Source organism: Macaca mulatta, chromosome 4 (genome assembly GCF_049350105.2).
Source record: "Macaca mulatta isolate MMU2019108-1 chromosome 4, T2T-MMU8v2.0, whole genome shotgun sequence".
NCBI lineage: Eukaryota > Metazoa > Chordata > Mammalia > Primates > Cercopithecidae > Macaca > Macaca mulatta.
Window position 1 is genome coordinate 152,989,385 of NC_133409.1, and position 13,037 is coordinate 153,002,421.

At 38.1% G+C, this 13,037-nt stretch overlaps 1 long non-coding RNA gene across 1 annotated transcript in view; it reads left to right on the top strand.

Moving 5' to 3' along the window:
• Positions 1-13,037, top strand: part of LOC712069 (uncharacterized) — a 241,669-nt gene that overhangs the window by 2,699 nt on the left and 225,933 nt on the right. The window contains exons 2-3 of the long non-coding RNA XR_013416724.1: positions 421-496; positions 888-2,482. This is a non-coding gene — a long non-coding RNA (uncharacterized LOC712069). The remainder of the gene's footprint in view (positions 1-420; positions 497-887; positions 2,483-13,037) is intronic.

The window sequence follows — 13,037 nt, forward strand, 5'->3', positions numbered from 1 at the left end:
GCTGTATGTGCTGATAGAGGCAGAGAGGGCCCGGATCAAGAAACTGCAGGAAGAGAAAACTAGAAACCTAGAATCATCTAGAAAACTAGAACCTAGAATCGTCTCAGAACACAGAGGAGGCTTGAGGACTGAGCAGACTGACATAGATGTACTTGGACAACACCTCACCAAGGAGCATGTCTCTTCCCACTCACAATCCCCAATACGAGATTCACAGTGGTTCACGCTGAGTCCACAGGAAAAGTATGCTTGTTCATATGAAAGGAAAGATCCTCTTATTAAAAGAGCATTCATTATTTTCTACCATAGGAATGCAGTGGTTTCCCATGCGGGAAATGGCCCTGCTGTAGTCCTGCCTATTAGCAGGTTTGTTCTGACACCTCCTACATTTGTATCTACCTTTGCTTTTTTATCTTTCAGATTGGCCTGGGGTACATCATCTAAAGATCCTAGGATTGCTGCAGGTCAGCAGTCTCCATTGGAAAAAAAGATCTTGGTAAGTAAATCATCTTCACATCATACAGTTTGGAACTACACAGAGAAGGAATCTTAGGTTTAAAATCCTTCTGCCCAAGTGACACATTCAGGTAGTATGTCTACACTGGCAAATGTTACCCAGCTATATCCACAGTTGCAAAACAAAGTATCATTTTGAAAACTTCCAACACCATACATTTTTAAAACTACTTACTGATTTGTGGTGGTGACTACTTCATACTTTCAGAGCTCACAGGCTCACCTGGGAGTGATGGGAATAAAATAACAAGCTAAAGTAAAGAGCATGTAGCTGTTCTGGTATCGTTAGGGAGGGTGGGCTTGGCTCCTGTTTAAATGCGTTCAAAGGAAAAAGATGATCACATTATAAATTTCTGACTTCACTTTGACAGAATCTAGGTGGTGTGCATACAACAGCAGCAAGACAGTTGATAACTCAGAAATATCAGGAGGAGTGTGAAATCCTCTGTAGGGAGCAAGCTGTTTCTCTTGACTACTGGCTTGCCAAAGCAGAGTCTTATTATAATAAAATAATATTGGAAATGATGAAAGAAGAGACAGGCAATGAAATCAAGAAAAAAATGGAGAAGAAAACAACCCGAAACATAGAAGGACTAAAACAGTGCCATTTGATACCTGAGAGAGAGGTGAAACACATAGAAAGGCACATATATCAAACAGGACAGGCTGGAGAATTTAAGAACAAATCATTTAGACAAGTACTGCTACCCCCCAGTGAAACAAAATTACCAAACATTGTGCCAGAAGGGCATGGCATCCAGAACGCACAGAGAAGAAAGCAGGTAAATGACAGGGAACAGATGCAGATTAAGGATCACCAGGAACGCATGATTCGAGGGAGAGAACTTACAGAGCAAAGACTCAAGGAAAGGATCTTAAGAAGAAGCCAGAGCCAGCTACCTACATATGAGAAGCGGGAGAGAGTAAAGAAAGAGATAAAGGAGTTTGAAAGAGTTATTGCATATCCTCTTTTCCAGCCATGCAGTAGAAGTCGGATTAAAGTGAATATTCTAATGGAAAAGTCTCAGAATGGAGAGAAAGTGAATACAATTGTGAAACCATATCAAAGAAAATTCTTGGCCATGCCACCCTTTTTAAGAAGTCAAATAGGAAAAATAAAAGATTAAAGTTTCAATGCTGTTATGATAAAATCATATCTCTTAAGTGAATCCCCCCCTTTTTTTTAAATGCGTGTTCTCATCTCTCCAGGGTTCAGTGAATATTCCCATTTGTATCAGACACAGATAGATAGTTCTGGACTTGAAAATTAGCTTAACTATTTTTAGTTGACTTGCATTTGTTCAAGTTGCATATCCTTTCTAGTGTTCAGTATCCTCATCTTTAAAATGGCAATAATAATATTTGATTGCATTTGTGGAAGGACTTATTGTGTTTGTGAAGTGTAGATATGTATTAGTTGTTTCATAAATGTTAGTTTCCCCACTTGGGAAGACGGGGGTTGGGCGATGGGGTGAATAAAGAATTATTCTAATCTGCTTCTCTTATTCTCCCTGCTCCCAGCCCTCCAAGGTTATTTTGATGAGATCGATATAGTTTAATATATGGTCTTTAATATCATACCTTCATCAGATAACTACTAGCCAGGCCCTAAAAGTGTAACTTGCCCTGTACAATTTAGTTGTATGAGAAACTTAATTTTGAGAGCCTTCTACATGCTAGGCATTGTGTTAGTTACTGAAGGTGAATAAAGAGAAGTCTCTGCCCTTGAATAGCTTTCAGCTAATGGCATAGATCACTGTATAAACAGATAATGTAGTAAAGGTTACAATAGCAAGGTACAGGGTGCTTCGCAAAGGGCGGATTCTAACCTGGCTTAGGTGAGCAGGGTGAAAAGGAGGAAGGTTAGGGAAGAGAGTATAATAGTCTCATGTTTCTTCCAGCTCTTTTTGTCACTTCTTGTCACCCACTTAAGCAAGACCTTCCTAATGTTTGGATCCACTCAGGGGTAATCAAACTCATCCTTTCTCAAACTCATGCCTTTGTCACTCATTGATAAATCAGAAAGCAAATTTATAAATTTAGTGAGAATTACAGTTGTCAAGCAGAATGAAATTTATGTTTTTTAGTCAGTTTGTTTTCTTTCCAGATACTAGAAAATTGGGAAAGCAGGGGTTCAGAGTTGGCAAGCAGAGAAGCAAATAAATGGAAATGGATGCTCTCAGGAATCTTATTCTTAAGTTGTGATAATTCTGATGCCCACCTTGCTTTACTAGCAGAACACCCTTTAGCCTGGATATTGCTAGGTCAGCCACTGATAGAAATGTTCTATGTCTGTGCTTCTCAGTACTGTAGCCCTTGCTACAGGTGGCTGTTGAGGCATTCAAAATGTGGCTAGTGCAGCTGTAGAATGGAATGTTTAATTGAATTTCATTTAAATTTAAATTGCCACATGTGGCAAGTGACTGCCCTGTTGTACAGTGCAGCACTGGATAAACGTAACTCCTGTGTTCTAGACTCCAGTCCCACCATTAGCTTTCTGTTTTTGACAGTGTTTGCTGGTCACTGCTCGTTTTACATTACTATCAGTTTAGTTTCCTTTGTATTTCAGAGGCTCCCTAATCCCTTAAAGAGATTTAAAAATCAATGTACATCACTTCTGTGTGAAGATAAGGTGGCTGAATTTGCTTTGATTGGAATTAGGAACTGGCCCTCTCTTTGCTAGTTCTGGAATTTGGCCAGGATGCACATCAAAATCTCATTCCTACCCTCCTGATTTGCCTCATGCAAACTTTGTTGCTGTGTCTGTTCTCTGGTCTTCTATTGCTATGTCTCAGCTTTAGATTCTATGTCTTAGTAATTGTTTACCTTGAAGATTTTCAGTGCTGGACACATGAATTGCTGAGTTCAACTGCCCTCTTTCCCCTCCAAATCTAGCATAAAAGCAACTGGTGATCTCAGGGCAATTTCATACCTAATATGACTAAGAATAAAAATCTGTGTTTCAGGAGCTCACTTTGTCCAAACCTGAACCCATCAAATTATATCTACATTTTCATTTCCTTGTACTGTGTCTGCTTAAATCTTGAGTCACACTTAACGCTTTTTTTTTTTTTTTTGGTCTTTTTTCTTTTTAATGTGAAATAGAATATACAATACACAATACAATATACAAATGAAACTGTATGTTTAGAAGAACAATAATAAATGTCCAGGTGCCCATTGCTCAAACTGAGAAGTGGAACATTACTACATCCCAGGAGCCTCGTATACTCTCCTCATTCATATCTCTCTCCCCCATAGCCAGAATCAACCACTATCCTGAATTTTGTATAATTGTCACCTAACTTTTATAAATTTTACTGTCTGTGTATCCCTAACAGTTGCTTATTTATAGCCTTATAGAATTATGCTGTATATGATTACTTTTGCTCATTATTATTTTTGGAATCATCCATGTTGATGTGTGACACGGTAGTTCATTTCCATGACATGAATATACCACAACTTAATTATATATTCTGTTAATGTCATTTGGTTGTTTCCAGTTTTTGTTTTATTTTTCTTTTAAAAATGATACTTAGATAAACATTCCTTTAACATATTTAATCTTATGTTCTGGTGCCTGTGTACCAGATATATATAAGGTATATAAATTGTGGTACATTTATTTGACAAGCCTGATCTTGGAGCCTGTTAGATTTCTATTCCATTGTGGCATTATGCCTGTAAGCCTGTTCTGTAGAGTCTGGCACATGTTAGCCTCTTGATAGATCTTTGTTGAAAGAAAGGACATTTGTTAACTGCTGGAGAGAGCCAGAACCAAAATACAGAAATAGCTGGTAACAGACCACTTTACCTTTTTACTCATCCTGTCCAGGTACAATCATAGTCAACCTTTGTTTATGCTTATATTTCAGTTGAGGTACTAAAATATTTGTTTACTTAGTTGGTTTTCAATGAGCTTCCTGTACAGGATTTGTTTCTGTCACTTTTCCCAAAACTTTCACTCCACTGCCTTCTAGTAAAGGTCACCCACATGTCCTCAGGGCACCTGCAGCATGAAAGTTTTATTTCTGAACAAAAGGGTTCCCAGAGAAGGAGACAAGGAATCTCCTTTCAGTACGAGGTTGCTGGAGTCCTTAGAGGGTCAAAGGCTGTGTAATAACAGTTCCTTCTTGTCTGCTGGACAAAAGCTTCTTAGCCCTCAAGCACCCTGCGACTTAGTTCTGATAGAGTACAAAGTTTGGAAATGGCAGAGTGGTCACCCAAAACAAATCTCCCAGTTCCACATTCAGTTTTATCCAGCTTTTTAAATAAGATGAAAAAAATGTTCATGTCTATTGATTTGTGCGTGTTGAACCACTGTTGTATCCCTGGGATAAATCCCAATTAATTGTGGTGTATTATCTTTTTGATATGTTGTTGGATTCAGTTTGCTAACATTTTGTTCAGGATTTTTGTATATATTTTCACTAGGAAGATTGGCCTGTAATTTTCTTTCTTTCTTTCCTTCTTTTTTTGTATTCTCTGCTTTTGGTATCAGGGTAATGCAGGCTTCATAAAATGAGTTAAGAAGAATTCCCTCCTCTCGAGTTTTTTTTGAAATATTTTGAGAAGTATTGCTATTAATTTTTTTTTTATATGTATGGTAGAATTTGACAAGAGAGCCATCCGGTCCTGGGCTTTATTGAGACACTTTTAATTACTGATTCAGTCTTATTACTCATTATTGGTGTGTTCAAGTTTTCTATTTGTTCCTGGTAAAACCTTGTTAGGTTGTATGTGTTGCCAGTTGTGGTGGCTCACGCCTGTAATCCCAGCACTTTGGGAGGCTGAGGCGGGCAGATCATGAGGTCAAGAGATCGAGACCATCCTGGCCAACGTGGTGAAACCCCATCTCCACTAAAAACACAAAAATTAGCTGGGCATGGTGGTGTATGCCTGTAGTCCCAACTACTCGAGAGGCTGAGGCAGGAGAATCGCTTGAACTCGGGAGGTGGAGGTTGCAGTGAGCCAAGATTTCGACACTGCGCTCCAGCCTGTCTCAAAAACAAACAAACAAACAAACAAAATCTGTTTATGGTAAAACTCTCAACAAAGTACAGAAGAAACATACCTCAAAATAATAAAAGCCATATATGGCAAGCCCACAGCTATTATCACACTAAATGGGGAAAAACTGAAAGCCTTACCCCTAAGAACTGGAACAAGATAAAAATGACCACTGTCACCACTCCTATTCATTATAGTAATGGAAGTTCTAGCCAGAGCCATCAGGCAAGAGAAAGAAAAGGCATCCAAATTGGAAAATAAGTCAAATTGTCCCTCTTTGCTGGTGTTGTGATCTTATATCTAGAAAAACCTAAAAGTCTGCCAAAAAGCTCTGAGATCTGATAAATAAATTCAGTAACATTGCAGTATACAAAATCAACTTGCAGACATCAGTACTATTTCCATACACAAAGAACTAGCTGAGAAAGAAATTAAGAAGCCATTCCTATTTACAATAGCTACAAAAAATGCCTAGAAATATATTTACCAAGGAGGTGAAAGATCTCTACAAGGGAAACTATAAAACACTGATGAAAGAAATTGAAGAGGACATAAACAAATAGAAAGACATTCCATGCTCACGAATTGGAAGAATATCAGTAAAATGATCATACTGCCCAAAGCAACCTACAGATTCAATGTAGTCCCTACCAAGGACATACTTCATAGAGATAGAAAAAACAATCCAAAAATTCATAATGGGCTGGGCACGGTGGCTCATACCTGCAATCCTAGCACTTTGGGAAACTGAGGCAGGTGGATCACTTGAGCTTAGGAGTTCAAGACCAGCCTGGGCAACATGGCAAAACCCCATCTCTACAAAAATTACAAAAATTAGCTGGGTGTGGTGGCATGTGCATGTAGTCCCAGCTACTTAGGGGGCCGAGGCAGGAGGATCGCTTGAACCTCAGGAGATTAAGGCTGCAGTGAGCTGGTATTGCTCCACTGTGTTCCAGCCTGGGTGACAAAGTGAGACCCTATCTCAAAAATAAAAGAAAAAAATTCATATGGAACCACAAAAGAGCTCCATCCAATAGCTAAAACAATTCTGAGCAGAAACAACAAAGCTGGAAGCATCACATTACTTCTCTTCAAAATATATTACACAGCTATAGTAATAGCTTTGTAACTATTATAGTAGGAACCAAGTCAGCATGGTACTGGCATAAAACAGACACATAGACCAATGGAAAGAATAGAGAACCCAGAAATAATTCCATGTACTTACAGCCAACTGACTTTCAACAAAGGCACCAAGAAAGGACACCCTTTTCAATAAATGGTGCTGGGAAAACAGGATATCCATATGCAGAAGAATGCAGCTAGGCTTGTATCTCTTACCATATTAAAAAATCAACCAAAAATGGATTAAAAGCTTAAATGATAGACCCAAAACTTAAAACTACTAAAAAAGAACAGAGGGGAGATGCTCGAGAACATTGATCTAGGCAAAGATTTTATGGTTAAGACATCAAAAGCATAGGCAACAACAACAGCAACAACAAAAAAATAGGCAGGTGGGACTATATTAAACTAAAAATCTGCACCGCAAAGAAAACAACAGAGTGAAGAGACCAACTGTAGATGGGAAAAAAATTTTCTAATTATCCAACAGGGAACTAATATCCAGAGTGTACAAGGAACACAATCCAACAGTAAAAAAATAAATAATCCCCTTAAAAATGGTCAAGGGATCTGAATAGAAATTTCTTTAAAAAAAGACACACAAATGGCCAACATGTGTGTGAAAAAAATGCTCAACATCACTAATTATTAGGGAAATTTAAAGCAAACCACAATGAGATATCATCTTACCCTAGCTAGAATAGCTATTATTAAAAAGACAAAAATGGTAGCCAGGATGTAAAGACAAACTCTTGCACATGGTTGGTGGGAGGGTAAGTTAGTACAGCCACTATGGAAAACAGTATGGAGATTTCTCAGAAAACTGAAAATAGATATATGTGATCCAGCAATACCACCACTGGGTATTTATCCAAAGGTAAGGAAATTGATGTATCAAAGGGATACTGGCACTCCCATGTTTACTATGGTACTATTTACAATAGCAAAGATAGGGAATCAACCTAACTCTCCATCAATGGATGAATAGATTAAAAAGATGTGGCATATATACACAATGGAATACTATTTAGCTTTAAAAAGAACAGAATCTTGTCATTTCCACTAACATGGACAGAACTGGAGGTTCTGATATTGAGTGAAATAAGCCAGGCACAGAAAGACAAATATTGCATGTTCTCACTCACATGTGCGAGCCTAAAAAAGTTGATCTAATCGAGGTAAAGAGCAGAAAGATAGTATCCAGAGGCTGGGAAGGGTGTGTGTGTGGGGGTGGGGTGGGGCGCAGGGGGCAGTGTTGGAGAGAGGTAGGTTAATGGGTACAAACGTACAGTCAGAAGGAATAAGTTCTAGTGTTTGGTAGCACAGTAGGGTGACTGTAATTAACAACAATATATTGTGTATTTCAAAATAACTAGAAGAGAAGACTTGAAATGTTCCCAACACAGAGAAATAAATGCTTGAGGTAATGGATATCCTATACCCTAACTTCATTATTAGATACTATGCATGTATCAAAATATCACATGTACCCCATAAATATGTGCAAATATTATGTACAAATAAAAAGTCACACTCTATGTTTTATTTACAATTTTTGTCAATTATACCTCAATAAATCTGGAAAAAAAATGTATGCAATCAAAGTTTTAAAGTATATTCCCCAGTATGTACAACTATTACTACATTGAATTTTAGAATATTATCATCACCTGAAAAAGAAACCCCATGCTCTGTAGCTATTACTCTCTTATCCCTGCTTGCCCATCACCCCAAACCCTAAGCAAGAATTCACCCCAAACCCTAAGCAAGAATTAATCTATATTGTATCTGTATGGATTTGCCTATTTTGGAAAATTCATATGTAAATATAATCATATATGGTCTTTTGTGATTAATTTCTTTCACTTAATGTTTCCAAGCATCATTTACATTATAGCATGTATCAGTACTTCATTGCTTTTTCCTACATTCCATGGATGTATCACATTTTTTTATTTATCAGTTTATAGACATCTGGATTGTTTCTGTCTTTTGGCTAATAAAAATAATGCATCTATGAATGTTTATTTACAAATTTTTGTGTGACACATTTTTATTTCTATTGGGCATATACCTAGGAATGGAATTGGTGAGTCCTTTGGTATCTCCATTTTTAATCAGTTGAGCCACAGCCTGACTCCTTCCGAAGGGACTACGTAATTACACATTCCTGCCAGCAATGTCTGAGGGTTCTCATTCCTGCATATCTTTAACAACACTTATTATCTGATGTTTTGATTCTAGCCATTCTATGACTGGGAAGTGTTATCTCATTGTGTGTGTGTGTGATTTTTTTTGTTTTAGACAGTCTCGCTCTGTTGCCCAGGCTGGAGTGCAGTGGCATGGTCTCGGCTCACTGCAATCTCCGCCTCCCAGGTTCAAGAGGTTCTCCTGCCTCAGCCTCCCAAGTAGCTGGGATTACAGGTGCATGCCACCACGGTAGAGATGGGGTTTCACCATGTTGGCTAGGCTGGTCTCGAACTCCTGACCTTGTGATCCATCTGCCTTGGCCTCCTAATGTGCTGGGTAGAATTACAGGCGTGAGCCACCATGCCTGGCCTTCATTGTGGTTTTAAATTGCATTTCCCTAATACTGTTGATCATTATTTTGTGAACTTATTGGCTATTTGTATATCTTCTTTAGGGAAATGACTGTTCCTAACTTTTGCTCATTCTATTTCTTTTTTTTTTTTTTTATTTAGAGACAGAGTCTCACTCTGTCATCCAGGCTGGAGTGTAGTGGTGTGATCTTGGCTCACTGCAACCTCCGCCTCTTGGGTTCAAGCAGTTCTTGTGCCTCAGCCTCCCAAGTAGCTGGGACTACAGGTGTGTGCCACCACATCCAGCTAATTTTTGTATTTTTAGTAAAGGCAGGATTTCACCATCAGGCTGATCTTGAACTCCTGACCTCAAGTGATCCACCCACTTCGGCCTCCCAAAGTGTTGAGATTACAGGCGTGAGCCACTGCACTCAGCCTCCTGTGCTCATTTTAAAATTGGGATTATTGTGTTTTGTGATTAAGTTGTAAGAGATTGTTATATATTCTAGAAACAGATCTCTTGTTAGATGTATGATTGCAAATCTTTTCTCCTTTCCTATGAGTTTTTTTCACTTTCTTTAAAAAATTAATTTTTAAAACTATTTTAATTTTTTGATTTAAAGGTTTACTGTTAATTAGTAAATACACATATGGGGTACAGGGTGATGTTTTGATATATGTATATATTGTGGATCACTTTCTTGATAGTGTCCTTTGAAGCATACAAATTTTAAATTTGATGATATCTAATTTTTCTCAATATTATCTAATATCTTTTGTTTGTACTTTGGCATAATATCTAAGAATCCATTTTCCAACCTGAGTTCACAAATGTATATATATCTATACTTTTTTGAGATGGAGTCTCACTCTGTTGCCCAGGTTGGAGTGCAGTGGTGTGATCTTGGCTCACTGCAACCTCTGCCTCCTGGGTTCAAGCGATTCTCCTGCCTCAGCCTCCTGAGTAGCTGGGATTACAGGCGCATGCCACCACACCCGGCTAATTTTTGTATTTTTAGTAGAGATGGGGTTTCACCATGTTGGTCAGGATGGTCTCAAACTCCTGACCTTGTGATCCTCCTGTCTCAGCCTCCCAAAGTGCTGGGATTACAGGTGTGAGCCACCGCACCCGGCCAGTTCATAAAGATTTATCACCTAGGTTTTCCTGCAAGAATTTTTGTAATTTCACCACTAACATTTAGGTCTTTCTTCTATTTTGAGCTTATTTTTGTATATAGTGTGAGGTAAAGTCCTGTATTAGTTTCCTAGACCTCGTGTAACACATTGCCAAGATTTGATGGCTTAAAACAGCAAACGTGTATTCTCTCACAGTTCTGGAGGCCAGAAGTTTGAAATCCAGGTTTTGGCAGGATTAGTTTCTTCTGAAGGCTCTGGGGCAAGTTCATTCCATGGTACTTTCCTGACTTCTGGTAGCTGTTGGTAGTTGTTGTTCCATTGGCTTGGAGATACATCACCGAAGTCTTTGCCTTCATCTTCACGTGGCATTCTTGTCTGTGTCTCTTCTTTGTGTTTATGTCACATCTCCCTCTCTTTTATTAAGACACCAGTCATTGGATTTAGGTCCTACCCTAAATCTAGGATGATCTCTTCTTGGGAACCTGAACTTAATTACATATACAAAGACACCATTTCTAAATAAGTTCACATTCACAGGTCCTGGTGGTCAGGTCTTAGACAAACCTTTCGGAGTACACACTTCAACCACCATAAGGTCCCCTGCATCATTTTGTATGTGGCTATCAAGTTTCCCCAGTACCATTTGTTGAAAAGACTGTTCTTTCTCCCATCGAATGTGCTCAGCACCCTTGCTGAAAATCTGTTGACCATAGACACATGGTTTTATTTCTGAATTTCATTTCTATTGATCTATGTCTGTCTTACACAAGTACCACACTGTCTTGATTACCATTACTATATGTGATGTTTTGAAACTGGAAAGAATGAGTTCTGCTTTGTTCTTTTCTTCCTTCTTTTTATTTTTTAGAGACAGTTTTTTACCCTGTAACGCACACTGGAGTGCAGTGGCATAATCATGGCTCACTGCACCCTCAACCTTCTAGGCTAAAGCAATCCCCCTGCCTCAGCCTCCCAAGTAGCTGGGATGACAGGTGTGTACCACCATGCCCCACTAATTTTAATTTTTTTGTAGAGACAGGATCTTGCTGTGTTGCCCAGGCTGGTCTTGAACTGCTACTTGAACTTCTAGCCTCAAGCAATCCTTCAGCCTCAGCCTCCCAAAGTGCTGCGATTGATTGCAGGCATGAGCCACTGTGCCTGGCCCTTTGTTCTTTTTTTCAAGATTGTTTGCATAGTCTGTGTCCCTTTAATTTCTTTATAAATTTATAATCAGTTTGCAAATTACTATGAAGAAGTCATTTAGGAATCTGATAGGGATTGTGATGAATCTGTCAGTTTGGAAATATAATCATTGAGTTATATTAAATATAATCCATGAACTTTACCCCATTTATTTGGATTTTTAATTTCTTTCATCAATGTTTGATTTGCACTTCTTTTGTTAAATTTGCTTCTAAGTATTTTGTTCCTTTAAAGCTATTACAAATGGAATTGTTTTCTTAATTTCATTTCTGGATTTGTCATTGCAAGGATTTAGAAATATAATTTATTTTTGTATACTGGTGTTATATCCTTTATCCTTGCTGACTTAGTAGTTCTAATAACTCTTCAGTGGATTCTTTAGAATTTTTATATAAAAGATCATGTCATCTGTGAATATAGTTTTACTTCTTTCTTTCCGATCTAAATATACTTTATTGCTTTTTCTTGTCTAATTATCTTAGCTATAACCTTCAGTAATGTTGAATGGACATGGTGGGAGTGGATATTCTTGTTTTACTGCTGATCTTAGGAGGAAAGCAACCAGTCTTTCACCATTAAATATTGATATGGTTTGGATTTGTATACCCGCCCAAATCTCATGTCAAATTGTAATCCCCAGTGTTGGAGGAAGGGTGTGGTGTGAGGTGATTGGGTCATGGGGGTGGACTTCCCCCTTGCTGTTCTCATGATAGTGAGTTTTCATTGAGATTTCGTAGTGAGATTTCGTTTTTTAAACGTGTGTGCCACCTCCCCCTTCTCGCTTCTTTCTGCTCCAGCCATGTAAGATGTACTAGCTTCCTCTTCACCTTCCACCATGATTGTGTTTCCTGAGGCCTCCCCAGAAGCAGAAACCTGTATAGCCTGCAGAACCTTGAGCCAATTAAACCTCTTTTCTTTATAAATTATCCAGTTTCATGTATTTCTTTATAGCAATGCATAAATGGACTAATACAAGTATGATGTTAGCTGTAGGTTTTTTATAGATGCCCTTTATCCAGCTGAGAAAGTTCCTTTCAATTCCCAGTTTGTTGACTTTTCTTTCTTTCTTTTTTTTTTTTTTTTTTTTTTTTTTTTTTTTTTAGTAACGTGGTCTCAACACATTGCCCAAGATGCCCTTGAACTTCTGGCCTCAAGCGATTCTCTTGCCTCAGCTTCCTTGAGTAGCTGGGACTATAGACACATGCCACTGTACCCACCTGTTGACTGTTTCTATTATGAAAAAGTATCAAATTTGGTCAAAACCTTTTTTCTGCATCTATTGAGATAATCATGGGGTTTTTTATTCTGTTGATATTATATATTGCATTAATTGATTTTTTGGATGTTAAACTCACCTTGCATTCCTAGAGTAAATGTCACTTTGTCATGGTGTATAATTATTTTTGTAAGCTGCTGGGTTGTTTGCTAGTATTTTCTTGAAGATTTTTCACATCTATATTCATGAATAGTGATCTGTAGTTTTTTTTGTGATTTTTTTTGTCT